Source organism: Lethenteron reissneri, unplaced genomic scaffold, assembly GCF_015708825.2.
Source record: "Lethenteron reissneri isolate LAM-NWPU_2019-01 unplaced genomic scaffold, ASM1570882v1 scaffold_1705, whole genome shotgun sequence".
Classification (NCBI taxonomy): Eukaryota; Metazoa; Chordata; class Hyperoartia; order Petromyzontiformes; family Petromyzontidae; genus Lethenteron; species Lethenteron reissneri.
Window position 1 is genome coordinate 5,170 of NW_026891449.1, and position 25,372 is coordinate 30,541.

A 25,372-nucleotide genomic window follows, 5' to 3' on the forward strand; every position below is an offset into this window, starting at 1 on the left:
GTCGAGCAACCCATCGATCGATAAGGGGTGGGCCTTCGTCCAGCAGTGGACTGACACAAAAAGGTTCTAAATTGCGATTCAGTTACGTCAAGTGACGTCCAATATTTACGCTAAGCATTGTATGTATTTCGAACTTATTTCGCATCGTACGTAGCCAACCGTGCTAATTCATATTGAGTATGAAGATGCCTCCATCGGGGTGAAGGTTACCAAAAGGGTGCCCGTAATCCGGTTCGCAAGCCTCCACGTGTCGGTCGGGTGGGTACCGTTTGAGTTGAAGACGCGCGGTGTCGCAATAGCGGTGACATTGCAATAGGGGAACCCGTCACCGAAGCGAATTCACATTCACATTGTCCCCGCGAATCACCTGTCTCTCCCATCTGTCCACTCGCATCCGTCCGGTCGTAAACCTTCCACACGAACCCCTCTCTCTGCCGCAAGTCTCCACCAGCCCCTCTCGCCCCCCTCGTGCACTTCTCGTCTCCTCCAAACAAACAAACAAAAACCCGCGGTCACCTTCGCTCGCAGGCGCTCAGTCGGTCGTCAAGCTCCTCGCGAGAGGAGCTGCTGCTGCTGCTGGTAAACGGAGCGGCGACACCTGGCGTCTGCCTCCCTGTCCGTCTGCCTCCCTGTCCGTCTGTCTCCCTGCCCGTCTGTCTCTCTGTCCGTCTGTCTCTCTGTCCGTCTGCCTCTCTGTCCGTCTGCCTCTCTGTCCGTCTGCCTCTCTGTCCGTCTGTCTCTGTCCGTCTGTCTCTCTGTCCGTCTGTCTCCCTGTCCATCTGTCTCTCTGTCCGTCTGCCTCTCTGTCCGTCTGCTCTGTCCGTCTGTCTCTCTGTCCGTCTGTCTCCCTGTCCATCTGTCTCTCTGTCCGTCTGTCTCTCTGTCCGTCTGTCTCCCTGTCCATCTGTCTCTCCATCTGTCTCTCTGTCCATCTGTCTCTCTCTCCGTCTGTCTCTCTGTCCGTCTGTCTCCCTGTCCATCTGTCTCCCTGTCCATCTGTCTCTCTCTCCGTCTGTCTCTCGTCCGTCTGTCTCCCTGTCCATCTGTCTCCCTGTCCATCTGTCTCTCTCTCCGTCTGTCTCTCTGTCCATCTGTCTCTCTCGGTGTGTGTCCGAGTCGTCGCGCTTTCAGGCGGCGCCCCGAACGCGGCAGCCGTCTGGAACGCTCTTCCTTCTGATATTATGTGAACCGCTGGGAGCTATGGACTTTTAAATCTCGACTGAAAACTCGTTTCTTTAGAACTGTTTTTTTTTGTTATAATTCCCCCGCACCTCCGATTTAGCACTGTTGGCTACATACGGTGCGAAAGAAGTTCAACATACATCCAACATGCATACATTGTCGCTGTATTATCAGGCAGAGATAGAGAGGGAACGTCAATAGCTGGTGAACTACTGTAGAGCGATCACACTTTCTGTTTGGACTTCCCAGTTCACCCACTCGACTTGTCCCAACGTGACATACTCCAGATTGTGTTGACACATTCCTCAATAACATTGCCCTAGGAGGAGGGAATATCCAATATGCAACGTTTCTTTACAATAAAGGTGTAATTGCTCAATACGTCACTTATGTTTGTATTGCTTACATGTTATTAATATAACATATATTACTAAGTTTGTATTGCTCTGCTAGGGATTGTTCATCGATTGAGTCTGTTATTTGTGCACCACTACACGAATACGTTTTCCCGCACCTTTCTTTGTGCTTTGGTTCAACAAACTGCTGCTTCTTTACTTGCCCATTGAGAAAATACATTCACGTTTGCGATTCGTGTTCACAGGAAGATAATGGTCGTGGCCGCGTTGGTGACCGTCGCTTGCGTGATTTGCTGCTATTCCTTGAAGGTGAGAGGCTGTGCTTCCGTCACGGCGATGGTGGTGGTGGCGGTAGCGATGGGTCCAGGAGCTCAATGGAAATGCCGAGGTCTGCTAGCCACGACGATTGGACTTCATGAGAGCGAGAATAAATGAGATCGAAAGACGGAGGGGTACTCCACAACCCTGGCTGTCGCATGATGTGGCTAGTTGCAATTGCCCGTGAAACGGGTTTACTCTCCAACACATCGGTGTGCTGTACTTGTAGCGAATTGTCACGTTTTGTTTACGTGACAAACCTTACTGATTTGGCTGTGGTCGGGTGGTGGCGGGTTTAACGACACATTTATATATTTATACGCGATCTAACCCAAAAAAAACTCCATTATGTAGAGTTCGTGCAGTGTTTGCTATTCCTCTTCTGTTGACGGAGCCCAGACCGCAGTTGTACACCACGTGGAATCCTGTACTTTTTTCATTTTAATTGCAAATAACATCTGATAGGGATGTAATGGAGAAAAATGACCATTATTACGGCGGCGTGGATGCTCGCACATTTTTGCGAGGACACGTTTTATTTAACCTGCGTTCCGTGCCAATTTTCTTGAAGCAGAACACACGCTGGTATTTGGAGAAATAACATCGGGGCTGTTTAACCCGGGTGTTGTTTTCACTGATGCTGTGTTGTACGGCTGCCCAAAGCGCCAATGGGCGAAGACTTTTTCTTCGTCCTCTTTGTACGCCCCAAAGTGTAAGTCCTCCGCTTGTTGCTTGTTGCGGAGGTGCGCGGCTCAAGGCTGGTGGCCGCTCCGGTTTAATACTGCGAGCGTATTGAACAACAGAGTCGTGGTGAACCCTCCAATCCCGTGGCATTAATCGAAAGCGCGAAGGCCGTGTGTTCCAGCACCACCGTCCAAATGTGCCTCTCGTATTACCTAATTGGATCCAAGTCATTGTGGCAACGCAGCCCTCCTACCACGACACTCTGCACACTATAAACGCCTTTCAGCACGTGAAGGGTGCAAATACCAAATATGCCAATGGTGTGATTTGACGAAAGAACGGGATGTGTAGATGAATCCATCAAAGTTCGGCATTAGTCACGCACACTCCATCCTAACTGGAAACACATTGATTTTCAACACTCTACTTTATTCCAAAATACAAGTGCAATGCATCTTTAAGTTGAATGTATCTACTGTGTAAAATGTATTCATATACCCTCTACTAAAACAAAAAATGTACATCATTCCTACTGAACAAATATGCAAACAATGAACATATACAATGGTTGCAAAGAGTTGATTTAAGCTTTTCCAAAAGGAGACATTAAAAAACCTATTGGCTCATACCTCTGTGGTGTTCTTCCTAGACAGCCCATAACATTTGGTGCAGATGTTGCATAGCAAGGAGATTCAATCTTTGGATTCTCGATAATCATAGAGTATCAGGTGTTGGAAAACGCGCTCTCATTTTACAGGATGTGTTAATCCACCAGTGGCGACACCACTGTGCAGGTTTTCGTGGCTGTGATCAGTGCGTTTGCCCGGCACGCTGTCCAATGAATGAATCTGTTCTTCAGCGGATGACTTCACTAAATTCTTAATTTGCTGAACAAAGGTCCCAGCACGTGGAGCGAAACATCGTACATCGTGCCTAACAGCAACGGCAAACAACAACACGCGGCACACGCCGAAATCGCATCATCGGGGAGCTCAATCGGCGGTGGGTTTATGGCAAGAGTTGAAATAACTCCGAGTGTTTCCTATTGGCAGGCGTCTGCCTCTCTGCTGCAAGACACCTTGCAAAGATGGTCAAGCTATGCCAAGGAATGTCAGCAGTCACATGACAGCGAACCGTTACTCTCAGGTGAGTGAGTAAACGACATCGACATGCAACGATCCCTCAAGAGTAATAAGACGTTGGCTGTACTATGCGTGACATTAGCACGGTTGGTTACGTACGGTGCGAAAGAAATTCAATATATATACAAAACATGTGTGGCGTTGCAATTATAAATATATAATAGGCAACGTTTCGGGCAAACTTTTGTCCATTCCCAGAAAACTTGGCTGTTTGCGTATTTTTCCTATTTATAGGCCACAGTGCTTTTGACAAATGTGTTGAGTTGTTGTTGCTATTTGTGCACCATTGCCAAAAAGCAGCAGCAGCAGCACTGCCAAATTATTTGTTAAAGCCAGACACAGATGCTTGGCGCCATTGCACCAACTGCCACAGCAGTGATGTGGAAGTTGAAGAGAGATAAAAACTCATCAAATCTTCATATAGCTGAGTGTGTTTGCGTAGTTTTATCTACCAAGCTCAAAGTGCTGTTTCGTTCGAAATTATTGAACAAGACGATACCTTCACGGGAAACTTCTCGGTTGAGGATTTAAAGAGGATCGGGAGAAACCTAATGACGAACACAACCACTGCATACGCATCGATGTCTGTTAATGAATAATTTGAAATTCAATGATTATTGCTTGAGCACGTTTCTTACGATAACTGTGATTCATATTTTCCAGGCGTTTATTGCAACAGGACATTTGACCATTATGCTTGCTGGCCAGACAGCTTGCCAGATACAAAAGTGGCGATACCGTGCCCATCCTACCTGCCTTGGATAGACAAAGGTGAACGCATGGCGCCGTGTGGGTGTTCGCGGCCGCGCAGTGTAGCTCTCCGCTGTGTTGTCGGCTTGTACCACGTGTTGTTCGGCTTGGTGTCCGACGTTTCGCTCCGTGTGCCGGGTTCCTGAAGAATTGTCCAGCACTTGTAGCAAAACGTCACGCATCCTGCCGAACAACGCACGCGGTGCAACCAAAAATTGGCATCGGAGGGCTGCAGAGATAAATGCCCTTAATCTTAAAAATAGAAATGTCCTTGAGCTACAGTGCGTGTTTTTAATTTGTTTGTATGGTTTTAAAATAAATATAACATAGGTTTCGCATTCACCAAAAAACACATGTCTCACCCAAAACGAAGTTTGATAATTGCCAACGTAATTGGGAAATAGGCTGCATAATGTTCACTCGTAAAGCATTAGATGTCTGTGCTTTTTCATTAATGAAATAGAGAAAAGTTCTCGTCTGTACATAATAATGCAATTTTTGTTTGTCCCATTGGGCTACAAACTTTCCAAACAAATTTTATCGCGCAAAATATGTTTCACAACAATGCATACCATACGAGTAATGCATCATTATTGCTTTTGTTCGTTGAGTCGGTCCCGTCTCGTGAACAGTGCTCTTGCAAGTAGCATCTAGCAGCTCAGCAGAATGTGTCCTAAGAAGCCCGAATGCTGAAGAGACCCACTGAAGGTCAAAACTGATCCACAGTTTAGTTTGCGTGTTTAAAAAAAATGCCGCAAATAAGATTGTTCTAGAAAGCCAATAAGCCTATGAACATTAATACATATTTCATTTTTGTGTGGAGAGGCGAAATACGGTCTATTTGACGAAAAACATAGGTTTTTGCAGCCATTAGTGATTCATAATAAATATTTGGGTTATGCCACGTAACTATTTGCCTGTACAAACAAAAGTGTAGGTTGGGTGGTGGAGGGTCTCAGGACAGAAATTTGGCCAGATCATTACATGGCCTAACTGACAATCAATCATTAAGCCAGGTATATTTAATGAATACATAACCCATAATTCCCCATCAAAACAAATAATTAGTTTGTTTTGTGAAATGCTACTGTTAGTTTTGTCTGTATGTCCCCCCTCTGTTCTAACGTGGGTTTCCTCCGGATTCTCTGGAGTCCTGCCAAAAAAACTTGGCAGGCCCTTCTGTAACAAATTCTTTAAGACTCAATGAGAACGTACTAATCGTATTAAAAAAAAAATTATTGTAATTGTGTTCTGTTTTAGTGGAAGGAGGATACGTTTACAGATATTGCACTCGTGATGGCACCTGGTTAACTCAAGACAACGTGACCGCGGCATGGAGAGACCACAGCGAATGTTTGGATGATGAGAACAATATCTCCACTGAGGTCATGCATACATACATGTACAGAATTGCATTTCCTTCACAATACCCTCCGTTTTGTCTCAAAGGCATTGCCTATTTTAAATGTCAATGATTCACGTCTGCTGTTTCCTTCTAGGGAAAAGAGACGTATCTTCTTCATACCTTACGTCTGGTTTATACCACCGGATACTCGGTCTCCCTCGCCTCCCTCGTGGTGGCTATGGGAATTTTGATCATGTTCAGGTAATAATAATAACAACATATATGTGTACGTATGAATGTGCGTGCCCTGCTATGACGCTACATACCCCGTGTTGAATAACCTGCAGCTCTGACCCGTTAAATGACCGTGTTATGTCAAGTAAATAAGTAAGTAAAGTTACACACATGCATTCAGTTGTAATGCCAACGCGGTACTGAGGTACTGAGTATCGGGATGCTGCCGTCTTACAGTGCACCACAGCTGCAATCTGGATGTCGCCAGGCTCAATTCCATCTACGTACGGTGCGAAAGAAGTTCAACATACATACGTACACGTTGATACTCTGCAGCAAGAGTCTTAACCCCCCTCCCCGCCTCTGTCCACCCAGCAATTTCCCATTGGCTTATTGGACGTATACGGTAATCAACAATGTTCAGGATTAAACACGCAATTGTGCATTCACGCTCGTGGCAAGTGCAATAATAGTTGTCCCAGATGATTCACCTGTTTTCAAACGCTGTTTTCCAGGCGGCTACACTGCACAAGAAACTACATCCACATGAACTTGTTCGCTTCATTCATCAGAGCCATTTCCGTTCTGCTCAAGGACGCTGCTCTCACACACAATTACACAAAACGACCCAGAACGCCTCCGATTGGCTGGGCTATTTTGGATACGAAGTGAGTGGTGCCGGACACAAAGTAGATACACGTGTTCATGACGTACACGATAAGGCTTTCTTTTTGTGTGTGTGTGGAGGGGCACATTTATCGTGTGGGGTGTTTGTGTCTCGCGTGACATTTGCACAGCTGGTAAAAAAAAAACATTAAAGTAGGGGTAAATGTCAACAAATGCTGATGTTAATTCATAGCTAAATGGGGAGTATGAATTCTGGATTTGATCCACAAATACCACTTATATTTCGACACACAATCATTGGTGGATTACTAACAAAGAATTGCTATGCCTTTTGAGAAGAAACCCATGAATGTGGAGCACATGTCCATAACTAGTGAGCCGTGCCTTCTTTTCACTTGTAACTTTTCACTGGCAATTGATAGCATGCGTGTGAGCAAAGTCTTCTGTCGCCAATGGTTTGTTGCATGTTTGATGGTTTTTTTTGCCACAGGGGTACACAGGATGCAGAGCTACTCACGTTTTCATGCAATATTGCATTGGCGCCAACTACTTTTGGCTTTTGGTTGAAGGCAGCTACTTACACACCTGCTGACCATGTGTGTGTTCACCGAAAAGAAACTGATTGCATTTTACGTTCTGCTGGGATGGGGTGAGTGAATGCCTATAACAGAGGTAAACAATAATCGCACTGGTGCCAAGCGGACTTCGACGGTTTTAAAATGCGTCCGCACACACACATCTGTCCATTTTTAAATTCCACGAGCTGGATCAGGGCCTCCCCGCGCGAAGGGCTCTCGGGGGAAGTTATCTGACAACACCGCAGGTTTGATGAAGTTGGGGAACACAGACATGGTAGCTTGTTGCTGAGCCCACCACGTGACCCACCAGCCTGAGCCAAGGTGGTTGCTCTTTCAAGTTCTATTCAGGCTCGTTCCTGTTCAGCTGTTTTTAAAATCTGGCACTTGCTGTAGGAATTACATCTGAGACTAGTTCACGTTACACTGCACTTTTTTGTATACATGCACTGATCTACGGTTGAACGTTGTTTTATTTTCATTTTCAGGTACACCGATTATGTTCATCATACCTTGGATGGTTTCAAAATTGATTTATGAAAACCAAGGGTAAGCTTTGTGCATGTTGTCTTTTTATACACGAACACAACATTTTCAAACGTCTGTCGGTGCGAGCATGCACATAACTACAGGAGGTACGATTCAGCATTGATGTAAGTGGCAGAATGTTGAAAAGCAACAAGAGAATACATTATCTGAAACTACAAAAGGGCATTTTGAGGTAGTGGAGAGTATAGAGGAGACCGAGATGATGAACATAATTTTGCATATATGGATCTCTGTAAAACGATTAGAGCGAAAAATGGTAAGCGAATAATACAAAGATGTTTCAAGATGACAGAGAGCAATAAAAGCTGTAAAACTAATGTTGATGATTGGCCATTCACAAATGGTCGCCCTTAGGGAGAATGAATGCACCGTCACACATTATAGAGAGGGAGAATATTAAAATTAGTGGAAGAATGTTATGCAGATCTCTGTGGATGAATATTAAAACATTCATCGCAGTGATACTCCTCAGATGAAGTGGAAGCTCCAACTGTCACACGTGAAACAAGGGAAAACTCCTGAACCAGATGGTGGAGGCATCACCATCATCACCATCAAAGAACCAGTTGTTGAACCAATTAGGGAACCATTTACTACATACTTATGCATAAATGAAAGACATCATTGAATAAAGCCTCAATAATTTTTCTACTTAAAAAAGGATGATACAAATTGACTTGAAGAGCTCCTAAATATAGATGAGGAAAAAATGTTAACCTCAGATTTAGTGATGACAATCATTGTACATTTCAATAGAAGGGGGGGGGGGGAGGGGATGAACCACAACAGACTCGAGAAGAACTTTACAAAGAAGGCTGCAGAGTGCCGCTCACGATACACGTGTGTAGCAAGTCACGGCAAATTTCCGAAACGTTTGTTGGTGGGACACGGACCGGGATAATTCGAATGAATTGACAAGGCGGACGAGTGAACTTAATAATGAAAGGCGACGCAGCAACGATGCCTGAATTCGAACAGTTTCGTTTCCTCTCCAAAAGTATTTTAATATGAACGAAACGATATCAGGTACACAACACAGAGGATATGAAAAGGTGTTGACACCAGCACAAACACATTACGGATTTACAGTGCAGTGGAAACCTGTCTTAAACCGCACGTTTCAATAAACTGGTTCAATAATATTCTTAGGTTTTTTTCGGTAAAGTCACGTAGATAAAAAAATTTAATTAATAAAAGTTAAATGAAAATAAAATAAAATCACGACGTTTCGGAGGCAACACAAGCTTCCGTCTTCAGGTGGAACCGTCACAGCACGATAGCTGTACTTGATAGCTGTACTTGATACAGCAGTCGTGCTGTGACGGTTCCACCTAAAGACGGAAGCTTGTGTTGCCTCCGAAACGTCGTGATTTTAATTAAATTTTATTTTTATTTAACTTTTATTAATTTTATTTTATTTTTTTTATCTACGTGACTTTACCGAAAAACCTAAGAATACGAATCCTTGCAGTCACGAAAGCTTCAAATCTGTTTCAATAATCTCTACAAACCCCTGGTGTCTGCCTAAGCTCTGATAGTCCTGTAGGAGAAAGGAAAATAAACCCGTAAAAACAAAGTTTTTCACTCTAAATCCTTTATATGCGTGGCGGCTAGAGTCCTCTCGTCCTCTGGCTTGAGATGGCTGCCACCTATGGGTCAGATGATTGTCTGCCAGTATTAAGCAATTGGTAATTAAATATTTATTTATTTTTCCCTAAACAGTGTAACATTTTGGAAAAAAAATTTCACGAAAATTAATTGTCGCGCACAACGAGTCTGTGTGGAAAATGTCAGCTCGATTGGATCACGGGAAGTGTGTTAAAAAACGACCGAAAGATTTGCACGGTCGTAAGCAAGCAAGCAAGCACGCAAGCACGCAAGCAAGCAAGCGAACTTAATATAAAGGATAAAAAAGGGAAGTGAAAATGCCAAAATGCCCTCGTGAATGCTCTTTAAGAGTAGAGGGAGTGAAGGGGTTCCGTGTTAGTGGTAAGCTTCCTTCCTGCTCCTTAGTTTGGCACTTAGATGCTCCAGAGGGGCAATTTTTGACAATTTATTGGCCCATTCCTCGAGTATTTGCGGGGGAGCATGGCTCTTTCCAGTTGGCTATAATGGTTGTGTTTTGCCATAATAGTGAAAATTTGTAATAATGGTGTGTTGGCCTCCCTGGAAAGGCCTTGATGTTTCAACCCCAGTAAATGTTTAACTGGTGCATAGTACCTGTTGTGACGCATGGATCCAACACTTGCACACGGACAAAGAAAATGGAACAAATGCAGACAAGTGTGCGAATAAGCGTGGAGAGATATGTGCTTGGAATTATATTGAGAGACAGAAAAAAATAATACGTGGATTAAACGGCATATGCAAGCGACACACATATCCTCCTCCTCCTTCCACGCGCTTGTCGCGCTCACGTGGGGGTGTTCCCCTGTCCTTGCCAAACTTCTCCACGCTGCCCTGTCCTGTGCCATCTCTCTCTCTGCTCCTCGGGCCACCGCGGGCCGATCGCACCGCATCGCCCCCCCACCTCCTCTTCTGTCTTCCTCTGCATCTCTTTCCTTCCACTTGCATCACTCGCCACCTTCTGACGCACATAATTTGCCTGCTGTCTCTCCGCATGACCGAACCACATCCAGAGCCCTCTCTCTCTCTCACCTGCTCTGTGATTTCTACCACCGTTAGTCTTCCTCTCGCGTCTTCATTTCTCACGTTGTCCCCCCATACACACATCCCATTGACTGTAAACAAAACAAGGAAGTTGGATTGGGTAGGAGATTTGAATGGCTCGGTCGAGACTAAAAACGGAGTGGCGGCCAAAGGAGTGGATGTCCATCGGGATTAACACGGTTGGCCCACGTATGGTGTGAAAGAAGTTCAACATACGTACATACATACAAAGTCATCACCTTATATCCAGGATGAGAACTGCATTTTTACTTCAAGCAATTGTCATGTTATGGAAACACATATATGATGACTGAGTATGATTTAAGGTGATGACGGCGATGATTGACAGTGATGAATGTAAGCGTGGAGAGATATGTGCTTGGAATTATCAGTAGCTTTCTCTCTCTCACCTGAAGACGGTCGCTTGTGTTGCGATCGAAACGTCGTGATCTATTAAGTTTCTATCTACGTGACTTTACCGAAAGAACCAAAGAGAATGTAAATGATGTCTTGTTTTATTTGTGCCAATTAATATCCGTGAAATGAATAACGGTCATCATGCATCAGACATGCGGTGCATGGTAATTGTGTTTATACGACAATTGCCGTATAAAAGGCTGGTTGTGGCTTTTGAATCGGCATTCGCACATTACAACGCTTTTCTCATTCTCATCTCAAAGGTGTTGGGGAATTAACACGTGGATGGGCATTTGGTGGATTATACGAGGACCGATCCTGTTCTCCATTGTGGTAACTACTACGTGTTGTTTGCATTCATTCACCAAATTATACAACGTGCACCATTGGAACCGCCTTTGCCAGTAGCAAAATATGATAATTGTTTTTTACCCTTTCATCAACGTGCGTTCTACATCGAATTGTGACTAATTGGGAATGGGACGCAAGCGTAGGTTGATCACCCTGTCGCTGGCCTTTGGGGAGGGTGTATAGTATGAAAGGCCGAAACACCCTAGGAACCAAAGGGTCACTAACGATGCGCTCCCCAAATTTCACCAGGCTCACTGTTCATGAACTCTTGGAAGTGCTTGCACAAAGGATAGTAACATCTCATCCTGTGTTTTTGGAATCTAACGTGCGCAGTCGGTCGCATGTTCCCGACTGTCACATTCCCTCTCTCACCAACCACTGCCATTTTCTGGACACATTCACGGATCCGACTTTTTCATACTCAGTGATGTTCTCTTAATCTCGCGTGCATTCGCTCACTGCTAAAGTCCTCTCGAGCGAAGCATGTTCCCATTGTTCACGCAGTTTGCGCTTTATCTGTTGACACGTGTCAACGTTCACATACCCAACTATTTTCACATATCCGCCTGGACCTCAGTCCCCAGCGAGTCCGATATGCGACATTGGACCGCAGTTACTTTTTGTTGTTGTGGTAATATTTGAAATGGCAAACGTTTAAACGGGGGGTGGGGGGGGGAGAGATGTGCCACTGTGTATACAATTGTAACAAAAAAAACATCAAACATACATTAGTGTCTTTGCAGGTGAATTTTATCCTCTTTGTAAAGATCATCAAAATCTTACTCTCCAAGTTGAAGGCACAGCAGTCAAAGTTTTCAAATTACAAGAGCAGGTAAATGGTGCGACTGCTGTGTGTGTGGATATACTACTTCTGTAGATGTGTGAATCTACTTCTGTAGATATGTAAATAGTACACCTGCTGTAGATGTGTGAATCTACGACTGCTGTGGATGTACTACTTCTGTAGATGTGTGAATCTATTTCTGTAGATATAAATGGTACACCTGCTGTAGATGTGTGAATCTACGACTGCTGTGTGTGTGTGGATGTACTACTTCTGTAATGTGTGAATCTACTTCTGTAGATATGTAAATGGTACACCTGCTGTAGATGTGTGAATCTACGACTGCTGTGGATGTACTACTTCTGTAGATGTGTGAATCTATTTCTGTAGATATAAATGGTACACCTGCTGTAGATGTGTGAATCTACGACTGCTGTGTGTGGATGTACTACTTCTGTAGATGTGTGAATCTACTTCTGTAGATATGTAAATGGTACACCTGCTGTAGATGTGTGAATCTACGACTGCTGTGTGTGTGTGGATGTACTACTTCTGTAGATGTGTGAATCTACTTCTGTAGATATGTAAATGGTACACCTGCTGTAGATGTGTGAATCTACGATTTCTGTGGTGTGAATATACGATGTGTGCTCTATAGCATAGCACAAATGTACACATTTTGTTTACCCAACTACTTGATATTAATTTCAATGTTATGATTAGCTAAATGTGTAATTGGAGCTTTTTTAAATGTTCTCTGCTCACGGTTTCACTTGATTACAATGCAGCATGGTGCCTCATTTCCAGGATTCATTACATCCACAAAATAGTATTACTTTGTGCATTGACTGGGTGCCGTGGATAATGGCAATCGTGAATACGAGGAGTTTCACCCCGATTACAAGGCAGGCATCGTCGCGGCAAACATGTTAGGAGATGCCCGTCTAGGCTATCCAGCCTTCTGTGGGGTCATGATCCAAAACAGACCCTCTCTGCCGGGAACAAATTGGGTTTGAAGAAGAACATGATGTCTTGCTGCAACCGTCGGCGCACTGGACTTGCGATCCAGGGGGGCCACGCCGGTTCAAGCTCCCGGCGTGGCAGCTGCTGAAATAATGTGGGGGGGAGGGCAAGTTTCTCAAATCCTCTGCTGCCCCCTCGCCCCAACTTCTGTCCACCCAGGGGTATACAAGGGTTCACCGCAGCTCGTCGATAGTCAGGTCACGTACGGGGGGGGGGGGTCAAGTGTGAGCACTGCCACCTCTTCCAGGATGTCTCGGCAGCGTGGAAGAGTAGGCCAAAACACCTCTAGTGGGGCGGTTTGGGGGGCTTTGTAGAGCTCCTTTTAGTGGAGACCCTTCCAGCAGCAGTGGCAGAGAGAAAGCAACTTCCAGTGCTGCGCTTTATTTTTTAAACCGTCGCGTGTTGCAGACTTGCCCGGTCGACGCTCACCCTGATTCCGCTTCTGGGCATCCACGAGGTTGTGTTCATCTTCCTCGCGGATGAGCATGCCACGGGAAGAACGCGCTACGTCCGCCTGTTCATTCAGCTCTCCTTCAGCTCCATTCAGGTGGGTGTTGTCAAGGTGCTGACGCTGATCTAGACATAGACACCAATTATTTCTGGAGAAAAAAAAAATTCGCGAAAAACCGCGCAAGCGTCATGTGCCTCTCAGGGTCGGAGTGGTGGCACAGCGGTGAGCGCGCTGCGCCATTCCACCCTCCCGATCACGGCTACCGTCAGTGGCCAGTGAAACCAGAATCGTTCTGCCCTTCCACTCGTCGTGACCTACCCGCGTTGACCAGCGCGGTGAAGTGCGCAACAAAAAAAACCGTGACGATGATGGCGTGCAAGAGGCCTTCATCCATTGGTGGATTTATAATGGCTGGAATGTATTTTATGTTATTTTGTAATCCTATCATCGGGTTATAATTTCACCCAAAACATTGATTTTGTTGTGCGGAAGTGGCTTGGCATGCTGGACCTGAAACTTCTCTGTTTAATTACAGGTGGGGCAGAAGATTATAGCTTGATGACGTGTACAAGACATATATTTAATAGATAGTAGTAAGAATAAATGTTAGAGTGTGTAATGTTTACTCTGCAAGGATACATGCGACTGACTTTCACCTTGGTGAAATACTCATTTCATGCTAAAATAAGGACACCTTTTGGGGACTGTGCCATTTCTATCCCTAAAATCAAATGCAGGAAAAATAAATTGTCTCCAACGTAAAAAGCTTGCCAACTACTTCACATTATGAGCAAGAGGTTAAAAAAACACAGTTAATAATATTGTGAACGTGTTTGTCTTTTTTAGGGCTTTTTTGTAGCGCTCCTGTATTGCTTCTCTAATGGTGAGGTAAGTGATAAAATACAGTGTTGTTAAATGTACAAAAAGCAATATAAAATACTTGCAATAGTCGAGAGTTCTGTGTACACCTATTTTTAAACAAACGTGGTTACAAAAGCCACTTGTGGTTCAGTGTTATATTGACTCACCAGCGGGAAGTACCCGGCGTTGCCCGGGTGAAAAAGATACACACACATCGACCCACACACACACACAAACACATCGACTTACACATTGCCTCATACAAAAAACCCAACACTCTAAAATACAGGGTTGTTAACTACGACCTTGACAAGTCAAACATTATTTCCCAAAAACGTCGTTACTAATTTACAAGTCATCAGCAGCAGCAGCACTCAGTGTTAATCCGCTGCTAGATGAAGGCTTTCCCAAGCCGCTACCGCCTCTCACGATCCTGGGATGTATAATACACCCAACCCAGCGCCTACACTCGAGATGACTCCATTGCTTCGTATCCTCGGTAAACTCCTCTTTTAATGTTGACAATCGGCCATCATTCCATGAAGAGGCATATTTTTTTCCTGCCCAAGTGCTTTTCCCGAGTTTAAATGGTGTCATTACCATGTGTATGTTCTCCAACTTTAAAAAGTGATAGGAAACTAACGTAATAATGCTTGCTCTCAGAGTAATGATGCCAGTTATTTACCCAAAGGGCTTGGTGTGCCTCGAGACCTTTTTCAGTGCGGTCCTCCAATTGGAATGGTTTGGCCAATTCCTTCAATGAGAGTTTGGCTTCATGTGATGGGGAAACTGGCAAACCCAGAGAAACATCCATCAAACATACAATCTGACCCAAGAAACCTCTATTATGGATGATATTGGTCGCGAAAGCCTCCTACGTGTTAGACTCGACAGGGGGTGACACCATTGGCATCTCGTTTCCACCTCGTAGCCGATGCTTAACAACCAGGCCCGGATTAAGGTTTCTTGTAGGCCCAAGGCACTTGAGTTTCGTTGAGCCTTCAGCGATTACACTCGACAGTTGATACTGCTGCTGCCCCACGTCGCTACTGTAGTGACTGACTTGGAGACGTAACTTCTTGGAGGAAATTCTTCAATTAAACACCGAGCACACTGTTACACACCTCTGCTGTTACACAACGCTCCGTCTCTCGCTTAAACGCAACTCTACACTATTGCTAGCCGACAACACAACGCTAGCCGTCCGAAACTGACGGCGCTGAACTAAGACAGCCAACTACTGCTAGCAGCCCAATTATCCAGTGGACGATGACAGCGACGAAGGCGACAGCAGCAACGAGGGGATCCCACTCCAAACGACAGCCCCGATCCCCTGCTCGGAGTCCCCTTTTATCCTGTTAGCGTGGCCTCACTCCGGCTCGGCCACGCCCCCCTTCTGGAACCTACGAGCGGGATCTCGACTTGTCCCCTCCGTAACCTTTACCCTAGATCCCTCTCGGGTCTGTCACGTGGCCTGCTGTTAGTCAGGGCTGCTTCACTCTGCAGATCCCCTTCCCTGCCAGCAGCCAGCGCTATGCTACGTAGTGACCAATTCTATGTCACGTCACTACGACTACCACCACTGTCACTCGCTAAAGCTGATAACAAACACAAAACTGTCTACGATCAAACATCGGGCAACAACGCCCGTCTTGTCTTCCCTTGCACTGCTCTCTATTGAGAATAAAAGATGGTGCGAAAAAGACCATTTGAAGATATTCTTGCAAATTTTTGAATGAAAGAAAATCTGGAAAAGTTAATCTCCGGCGTGAATTTCTCTCATCTGATAAAAAAAAACGATTAACGTTGACATGACTCTTCGTATATACACTGCCGATCCTTGCTATATTAATACATTTATTCAAGAAGATATCTTGGTTAAATTTTTATCATACATACATGTGTAGTGACGCAGCTCGGAGGCAGTAATACTTGGAGGCACTGATTTTATTGAACAAGCACCATCTGGATAACACACACCCTACGTGGGTGCACACTATTATTATTAAGACCGTCTACTGTGGGCGGCACTACTTAGAACAGTTGGTTGGCTGTCTGACTAGCAGCGCCCCGGGATGGTGAAGACGGAGACGGCGACGAGGAGATGGTGACGACGAGGACGAGAAGGTGACGACGACGATCTTGAGCAGCACGACAGCCCCGAGCTCCCACTCAGGGCCCCCTCTTACACTCCCGGCGTGGCCTCGCTCCACCCCGGCCACTGGAACCTGCTAGCGGGTTCCCAGGGCTTCGCGATGGGCCCCTTCTGTGACCTTTCCCCTAGAAGTCCCCATCTCGTGTCTGCTAACGCGAGTACTGCCGTACACCGCAGTTACCCTTTTCCGCCAGCAGTCAGCGCTTTACCACTACACATACATACATACGAGCAAAAACACGGGTCAATTTTTTTTCGGAAGTCCTTTAATTTTCGTAGGCGCTATGCACAGCGCCTCCTGTGCCTATTGGATAATACGGCCCTGCTTACAACACTGGTGAGTCTTGGTCATCTTCAGCCCAGGCTCTAAACCTGCTTACCTTTTGAGATATGATGAGATTGAGCACGTGTGGAGTAATTTGGTCTTCGGCACTTTGTCGTAATTATGTTTCCGTGAATGAACGTCAATAATTTTGTCGTAAAATTTCCCCAACAATATCCCGACTATGTTATCAGCGTCATGTCAAGAGATGACGTATATTTTATATTTGCTGCAGAGCAGTGAAAACCTTTGTATTACAGTGGCCCACAGAAGCAAATATCACAAAGCTACCTCTGAAATATCTTCAAATGACTTCTGGTCCATACAACAGAGGGCAGCGCCTTCCCATTCACTCTGCCTGTGATCGGTTCATTGCAAGGCAGTCGAACTGTTTTTTTATTGGCAGATCTGGAATTCAGCCAAATTAAGTGCAGAACCAAATTTGATTTGATAATTTTGAGTATTCCTTGTATGCAATTCGCATACAGATGTAACTTTTTTATATTTAAATAACATCAAATTAATTTAATTTCTGCAATGTCATTTACCGTGATTATCACCTTCATTGTACAACAAATCTTTAATTCTGCATAATTTCAACACAGCACGCAACTGTAGGAGCAGTGTGTGCAGAATCTTGGTCTTACTGCAAAGAGAATCACGAACGATCAGACAATGTCAATGCTTTATTGTACCGCACAGCCAAAGCACTTTGCCGTACGCTTACAATTGCACAAACATACTATTAAGTTAAAAAATAATATACTATTTCACAGCAATTACACTAGATAAAAGTTCTACAAATGCACAATGCCATTGTTTTTAGATATATCATAAAACTACAATTTTAACTGTAATAGAGACGGTATTTTGTTGTTGTTAAACATTTAAGTCTGTGTAGGCCGTAAATTAAGGGACAAACGTGAGTTTTATCAGCCTCAACCGTTGCTGTGATGTAACAAAATATTCTGCAGAAATTGGACTCTGCAGTTTTTCCACGGAAATGTCAGCGTCCCCCCCCAACCACCTCTGTAATGTTTGCATTAACCTGAGGTGATTTTCTCCTTGAGATCAGATAATCTGATAAACATAGCCAAAAATACCAGCTTAATTGTGTTAACCTACATTTTAATTGTGTTAATGACAGCTTGATGTTGCCATGTATCAGTAATATTTCAAAATGTATGGATTGTAAGCACTTACACAATATGGATTTTTTGCTGAGTATTCGATGCATTTGGTTTGCCCGTGGATGTGTTAATAATATGATTGACAAAATGATAAAGAGATTATGCAGATAGAGCCATCCAATTCAGGACTAATACATTCCCCGTGAGCTACTTATGGTATCTTTCGCTAAACTCGGATAAGTCGCCTCTCCTACTGATGCCTTAACTCACCGATATGATTAAATCCACATTTAGCTTATCGCATTTGATGTCATGCGTATGTAGGCCATCACCATTTAGGTCACATCCAAATTAAGTGTGCTCTGGTGAAACACTAGGATCCATGGGGAATATATAAAAGCAAAATTAATGACACCCAAAAGCCAAAACAACCTCTATCTTGGCAGGTCCAAAGCGAGTTCAAGAAAAAGTTGCATCTCTGGCACGTGAAGTCAAGGAAGGTAAATGAGCTGAAGTGCTCCCAAAGTTCCTTCACCTCCATGAAGAACTTCTCAATGGAAGGTGGCCAATTGTTGTTTGATCGGAGTGGGCTGTACGTTGGTAAGAAGCGCCCGTCCAGGGCAGAGCTCTTGCACAGCAAGGAAGCAAAGCGTCGTGAAGGCATGGGCAGCACCACCACCAACAGTAACCTGAGTGACAGTCAAGCAGTCATCGAAGACACAGTGTGAGATGTAGATCATACCACTTCAGCCCATATGACAAGGGTTCCGTTAAGCTACATCGTGCTGATGATATGGGGGGGGGGGGGGGGTTCCAATTTGTTGGAATATACAAAAACATATCCCGGAAATGTGGAATTGGATGTTTAAGAGTGTGTAAATATTTATATGAAAATTTAAGGGGGTTTTTTTTGTTTTGCTCAGATGACCAATTATAAAATTTCGTGTGATTTATTGTTTATTTAAAGTCTTAATTCTACCTTTGCACTTAAGCGTAAATGTTTGAATTCAAATGTAAATTGCTTTTAATTACTTAATCACATTAATGATGTTGTTCAATTACAGTTAAAACAAGCTGTGTGTATCTAAATAGTGATCATCACACTCGCTACTGAGCTGGGTTTATTTGCATTGACGTTGGGTTCCCTGTCATCAAATAACAAAGTGTACCATTTACCATGAAATATAAGCGACAGTGCTCGCCGACGCGACTCAGGATTGGGCCAATGGTGCGTCACCATCGGAGTCAAACCGCATGAGACAGACGTCCGAATTCCCATTGCGTCCGTTGCTCGTGTTCGTCGCGTCCGTGAGGTGTGTGGAGGTGAAACAAAGACCGTGGTAACGTTACCCTCCGCCTCGCCGCTCCTCCACCGCGCACTCTACTTGTGGCTGTGCAGCTTTTCATATTGGATGAGCCGCAGTATCTCGATGTTTTTTAACCCCTGCCACAAATTCTCCCTCGGTGATTTTATCTGCAAACGAGATTTGTGTGTGTGTGTGTGTAAAAGGCGTTTCGAGACGATCTCCTTGAGGAGCCCCCACCACCACGTGATGTTAACTGTGGTGCAGGGTCAACTCAGGACCAACACACACAACGCACTCCTGCTGAAATATGCACGAGCAGTAACAACAACCAGCGCCACTGCATTATTATTTTAAAGCTTATTACAAGTTGAATTGCCAGGGTTGGGGATTTCACATTTTCTTTTTTGCGAGATTTGGCTTTTTTATGGCTCTGGTGGAAAAAAAAATGTTTTGCCATATGTTAGCCCTTAAGGGTTTTCTTGAAAATATGTGTGTGAAACCTTCTCCAAACAGCCTGAGCATGGCAAGGATATTGGCATACTTTGCCTGACAGAATGACAACACATTTGTTCCACATATTCTGCACACAGCTTTGTGACAGCTAGTCTCAAAAAGGTGTGAGATTGTGGTATCTGTGTTTTTTGTAGTTGTATTACATCGGCAGCAGAAATGACAAGGCAATTGGACACGGGTTTCATCCTTGTTTGAATTCACCAGTGAGTACATCCACCATTATTTCATACTTCCACCATTTGTGCGTGGGGTACGTTTTATCCAAATCCTGCTTCCACACAGTGGGGACAAAACCTAGCACTGTTGAGTTGCCTTATGATTCTAAATATATAAAAATAATAATAGGCAAAGCTTCAGCCCTTTTGAGCTGGTGGCTATTTTAAGGCTGTGTGCAGATTGCATGCATGAATGGTCATGTCAACATCATAGCATGCAAAACGTGTGTGTGCCCTGTCTTGTTGTCTTGACACGCGTTTTGTGTTATAATGATTGTATCCGGTCTTCTCGTTCAATGCTTAGCCTCTCTGGCTGGCGAGCATACCTCAAAATGTATAGTTTCCATAAAAAAAACCATAATGCCACTTTACTTTTAAAAAATCTACTTTATGGATACATATTCTTAGGTTTTTTCGGTAAAGTCACTTAGGTAAAACATTAAAATTAATAAATTTTAAGAATATGAATCCTTGCAGTCACGAAAGCTTCAAATCTAGAATTTATGGATACAATTTCACGATGATCAGCCTCTTGATACTCACTTGCTGCTCATGACAATACAGGGCCCAAAACGCCTGAAATGTGACTTGTTAGTAACTGGGAGCAGGCTTTGCACACTTTCTAGTACCTTTATTGTCACAGTCTTCCTACAGTTTCTGGAAATGAGAATGGCATTGGAAGAGCTGGTGTGCTTGCATTCACCCCAGAGTCTCAAAAACCAAATTGCAGGAATAAATCAAATACTGCCCTCCAAATTCGAGGGCCTCAATCTCAATTTTAGTTTGTAAAATCGAATACAATATTGTACTATTTAGATTCAGCCCAATTACAATCCCCAGCTACCAAACTTTTGTAGGTGTAGGTTTTAAGAGAAAAATCGAGATAAACCAAACTTATGTTCTCTAACAAACAAAATATTGGTTTTAACGATAAGCACAGATGTGACTATTTCGTCGAGTTTCAGCGTTCCATCCCTTCTAGAACACAATTTACATTCAGTCAGCACTCACTTATGTTCAGCTATATGTATTAAATGACAAGGTGTATGGATTTAGAAATATCAGAATCTACAGTGATGTTAATCTATAGAATCTACAGCGATGTGAATCTGATGTGCATATATAAAATGTATAGTAATGCGACTACGTAATCTAGAAAAGTGTGACTGTATAACATATAGCGGTCATCTACGGCGGTGTGATTGTATGGAATCTAATTGGGGAAAAAATGTCCGTTACCCTGAAGTAATTTTCGGTGAAACATCACTCTTACGGGAATAGTAATGGCGATTTAAAGAACATTTAATATTTTAGTTGAGCGCTGAGCATCGTTAAGTGTTGCTCACCGTTTTCCTTTTTGCCAAAAAACTTCCACAGCTTCTCTGTTCGTTTTTCAGGAGAGTTTTCGTCTTCCGGCAAGGTCTTTTGCTCTTGCAGTGGAATCATCTTAAATATCGCCTGAAAACACACACACACATTTTAAAGTAGAAATACTTTACTCTACCACAGTAGGTGGCTGGACCAAAGCAGCCACAGTAAGATTGATGAAAAATATGTGCGAATTTTGGTGCACATTGTATCATTGTGTATTTTAGTATTCATGTATGTTGAACTGCTTCTTGGTTCTTTCGGTAAAGTCACGTAGAAGGGAAATAATAAAATAATAAAACATTCTAAATAAAATAATAAAATAAATTTCTTTCTTATTTTATTACTTCCCTTCTCCGTGACTTTACCGAAAGAACCAAGAAGATGATTCCCTGCAGTCACGAAAGCTTTAAATCGAAAAATATGTTGAACTTTTTTGTGTTTGTGAATGTTGAACTGCTTTTGCACCGTACGTATCCAACCGTGCTATTATTGTGAGCAGTATAAAAAAATACTCCACAAATACTCCACAAATCTGTCTGTCTGCCTGATGATGCTAGTTGTAATTACTGGCGAAACGTCGTACTCGGATTGTAAATGTTGTGGATTTTCCCTCCAACACACCGGTGTGCTGTACTAGTAACGAATTGGCACGTTCTGTTTACGCGAAAAACCTTCCTAATTGGCTGTGTCGGGTGGTGGCGGGTTTAACGACACATTTATATTTGCGATCTAACCCAAAAATAACCCTGTATTATGGATTAGAAAAAAGTATTTTGCTGTGTTCTAGTTTTGTCTTAAAATCACTGGTATAATTTTTTTAAATACACATATATATGACGGCTACACTCTGTTACGTATCTGTATGTTCCATATCATAATAAATAATTGAAATGTGCTGCGATTTGTCAATCTACTGCTGGATAAACAACTCCAGGGGGTTGTTTGACTATGCCTACATGTGCCTCTATATGTTACACATACGTTAAACATCCCCACGATTGCATCACCCAACATGTACCAAATCGTGTCAAATATTGGAAGCTAAGGAGGTTGGAGGCCCAGTGGCCAAATTAATCGTTACAATATTCACTGGGAACAGAATTTAGGATTTTTTTGTTCAACTATCCTTTGCGATATTATATTCTTGGTTCTTTCGCTAAAGTCACGTCGAAGGGAAATAATAAAATAATACAAATAAAACAATTAAATTCTCACGACGTTTCGATTGCAACACAGCAATCATCATCAGGTGTGAAAACCACAGCAATAAAATTTGAAAAAAGTGGCGGGTTTTTTTTCTTGCTGTGGTTTTCACACCTGATGATGATTGCTTGTGTTGCAATCGAAACGTCGTGAGAATTTTATTGTTTTATTTGTATTATTTTATTATTTCCCTTCTACGTGACTTTACCGAAAGAACCAAGAATATGAATCCCTGCAGTCACGAAAGCTTTAAATCGAAATTCTTTGCGATGTTGTGGCTTTTATATTTACAGGAAACTCTTGGCGCATTACGCTTCTCAGTCGCACTTTCAGATGGGCGAATGCTGAAGTGTCGGCGGCTCTGAAAAGTCGTTTAAAAATCAGGATGGGCAAGGGCCATTAGGTTGTTGTGCTCCCTGCCTCAGGGACTCAGAACTCCATCCCGAGTCACGTCAGGAATACAGGCACCCTCAATTGTAAAACAACCAAAACATATTTGGTTGCATAAGCTTATCCTTGAATTTTATTGAGCATAAAAAAATCTTCGTTTTCTTGGGTCGGTAAAGTCACGTAGAATGGAAATAATAAAATAATAAAATAAAACACAATAAAATAATTCTCACGACGTTTCGGCCACAACGCAAGCAGCCGTCCTCAGGTGGAGAAGAGGTCTGTCTTCTCGACAGGTCTGTCTTCTCGACAGACCTGTTCTCCACCTGAGGATGGCTGCTTGCGTTGTGGCCGAAACGTCGTGAGAATTATTTTATTATGTTTTTTTTTATTATTTTATTATTTCCATTCTACGTGACTTTACCAAAAGAACCAAGAAGATGAATCCCTGCAGTCACGAAAGCTTTAAATCGAAATTTTAAAAAATCTTCGTTATTTTAAAAACATTTTATAAGTGCCCTAGGCGAAATAAGGAACTTACCGTGACTATCTCCAGCACCTCGGCTTTGTTGATGGTTCCGTTTCCATCGATGTCGTACAGAGAGAATGCCCACTCGAGCTTGAGGTCGATCTCGCCCGAGGCGGTGAGATGCAGGGCCACCACGTACTCGCGAAAGTCGAGCGTCCCGTCCCCGTTGGCGTCGAAGGAGCGAAAGACGTGCTGGGCGTACTTGGTGGCGTCTGCGTTTGGGAAGAACTTGGAGTAGATCTGCTCGAAGCGCTCCCTGGAGATCCGGCTGTCCGGAGACTCTTTGAGGAAGGTGCTGTACCAGTCGGCGAGCTCCTGCTCCGAGTAGGCAGTGTTGAGCTTCAGGTCATCGAGCAGCTCCTTCGAAATTGCCGAGCTCCTGTTATTTCCCATTTTAAGAGGGGGCTTTTTTATTGTTGTTGTTGTTCAAATCTATATAATTTTTCACCCCTTGAAAATGTTGCAGTGTTATGATTGTCGGGTGACTGCTACCCCCTTGAGTGTGTGCGGCCACTCGAGGTCAGCTGCTGCCAGACACACGCTCTGTCTCCAGTGCTGCGCCTGGATTTGGTGGATTTTATACCGCAGGTCGATCCGATTAGGATTGCCGGAGATGAATCAGCGGTTTGTCGCTCTATTCCGTTCAGGTAATTAACCGTGTGGACTATAATAGCATTGCGATTTTAATTTGGGTAAGTGACCACGTGGCTGGGCCACCACGGGCAAGCGGCAAAGAGGGCCCAGTTTTACAGCCAACGAGACCGTGCTGCGTAAGCATCATCAGCAACACATTGTGTACGATACGTATAATGGAAGCACGCACAGGGCGGATGTTAATCCACCGCTAGAGGATGCCGGTTAAGGGTCACCCGAGCAGAGGTCACTGGTCAGTGCAGCTTGGTGAGGGGGGGGTGCAGGATACCGTTGTGGAGTTAGTTTTTTATTCGCGCTGCCCATCTACTGCCCACAATGGCCACTTCGCCTCTTCGATACCGCGGTGATTGCCCGTCGAGGCGCTGTCCAGGCTCAACCCTGATGAGCTTCCGAGGCGCGGCGGCATCGGGCGCACCCTGGGTGATTTGATCGAACGCAAAGTGCGACAGAAGCAATTGCCGTCGCGACTGTTAAGTGCGCATGGCCCGTCTGATGTTTCGTGCATACACGTACGGCCACTTTGTTAATCCACCGCTGGTTGAGGGGGCATCTCCCCGTGCCGTGCAGGTTGCGGTGGTTATTGAAGCAGAGTTCTCTGTGCTGGTTGGCGTGGCTGAAGGAGGAGTGGAGGAGAGATGCGGGAGGGTAGGAACGCAGCACTCTGCTGTAGTGACCTCCGCTGTCCACAAAGCCCTGTACGGTGTACAACAGATAATCTAATGAATGCCAACCTTTTGTCAATCCACTGCTGGATGAAGGCATCTCCATGCAATGTCCGCCGTGGAGGTTATGTAACCATACTTCGTCATGCTGGTAAGTGCGGGTTCGTGGTTGCGATAGCACTCACCGCTGATGTTAACCATGATCCACAATTGAACGTGGTTCAGAGTGCAATGTGCTGACCACTGCACCATCACTCACTTATGTAAAAAAATATGGTACAATGCATTAACACTTTCTATCGGTTTATAAAATTGCTGGGAACATTTTTTTTATAATTTGTCAATTTTCCAAAAATGCTTTGACGCATTGACTCATTGATGCATTGACTCATTAACGCATTGCTTTTCAGTGACAATGTTTAACTTTTAAAAATACATTTTCAATTCCACCGCAGGCATCTTAAAACTCTACGATTCACCAAACCCCCCCCCCCACACCTTCACAGCCCCCACTCTTCCCCATCGCAATCGCGGATGGCGCCCCTAGTATAATCTCAACAAACCCACAGGCAACCCGCCTGCAGTCAACCCACGGATATCGC

At 44.0% G+C, this 25,372-nt stretch overlaps 2 pseudogenes; one reads left to right on the forward strand and one right to left on the reverse strand.

Annotated features, from left to right (window-relative positions):
* Positions 1-293: 293 nt before the first annotated feature.
* Positions 294-18,951, forward strand: LOC133339257 (glucagon-like peptide 1 receptor; annotated as a pseudogene).
* LOC133339256 (S-modulin-like) lies at positions 18,478-23,972 on the reverse strand (annotated as a pseudogene).
* Between the last annotated feature and the right edge of the window lie 1,400 nt (positions 23,973-25,372).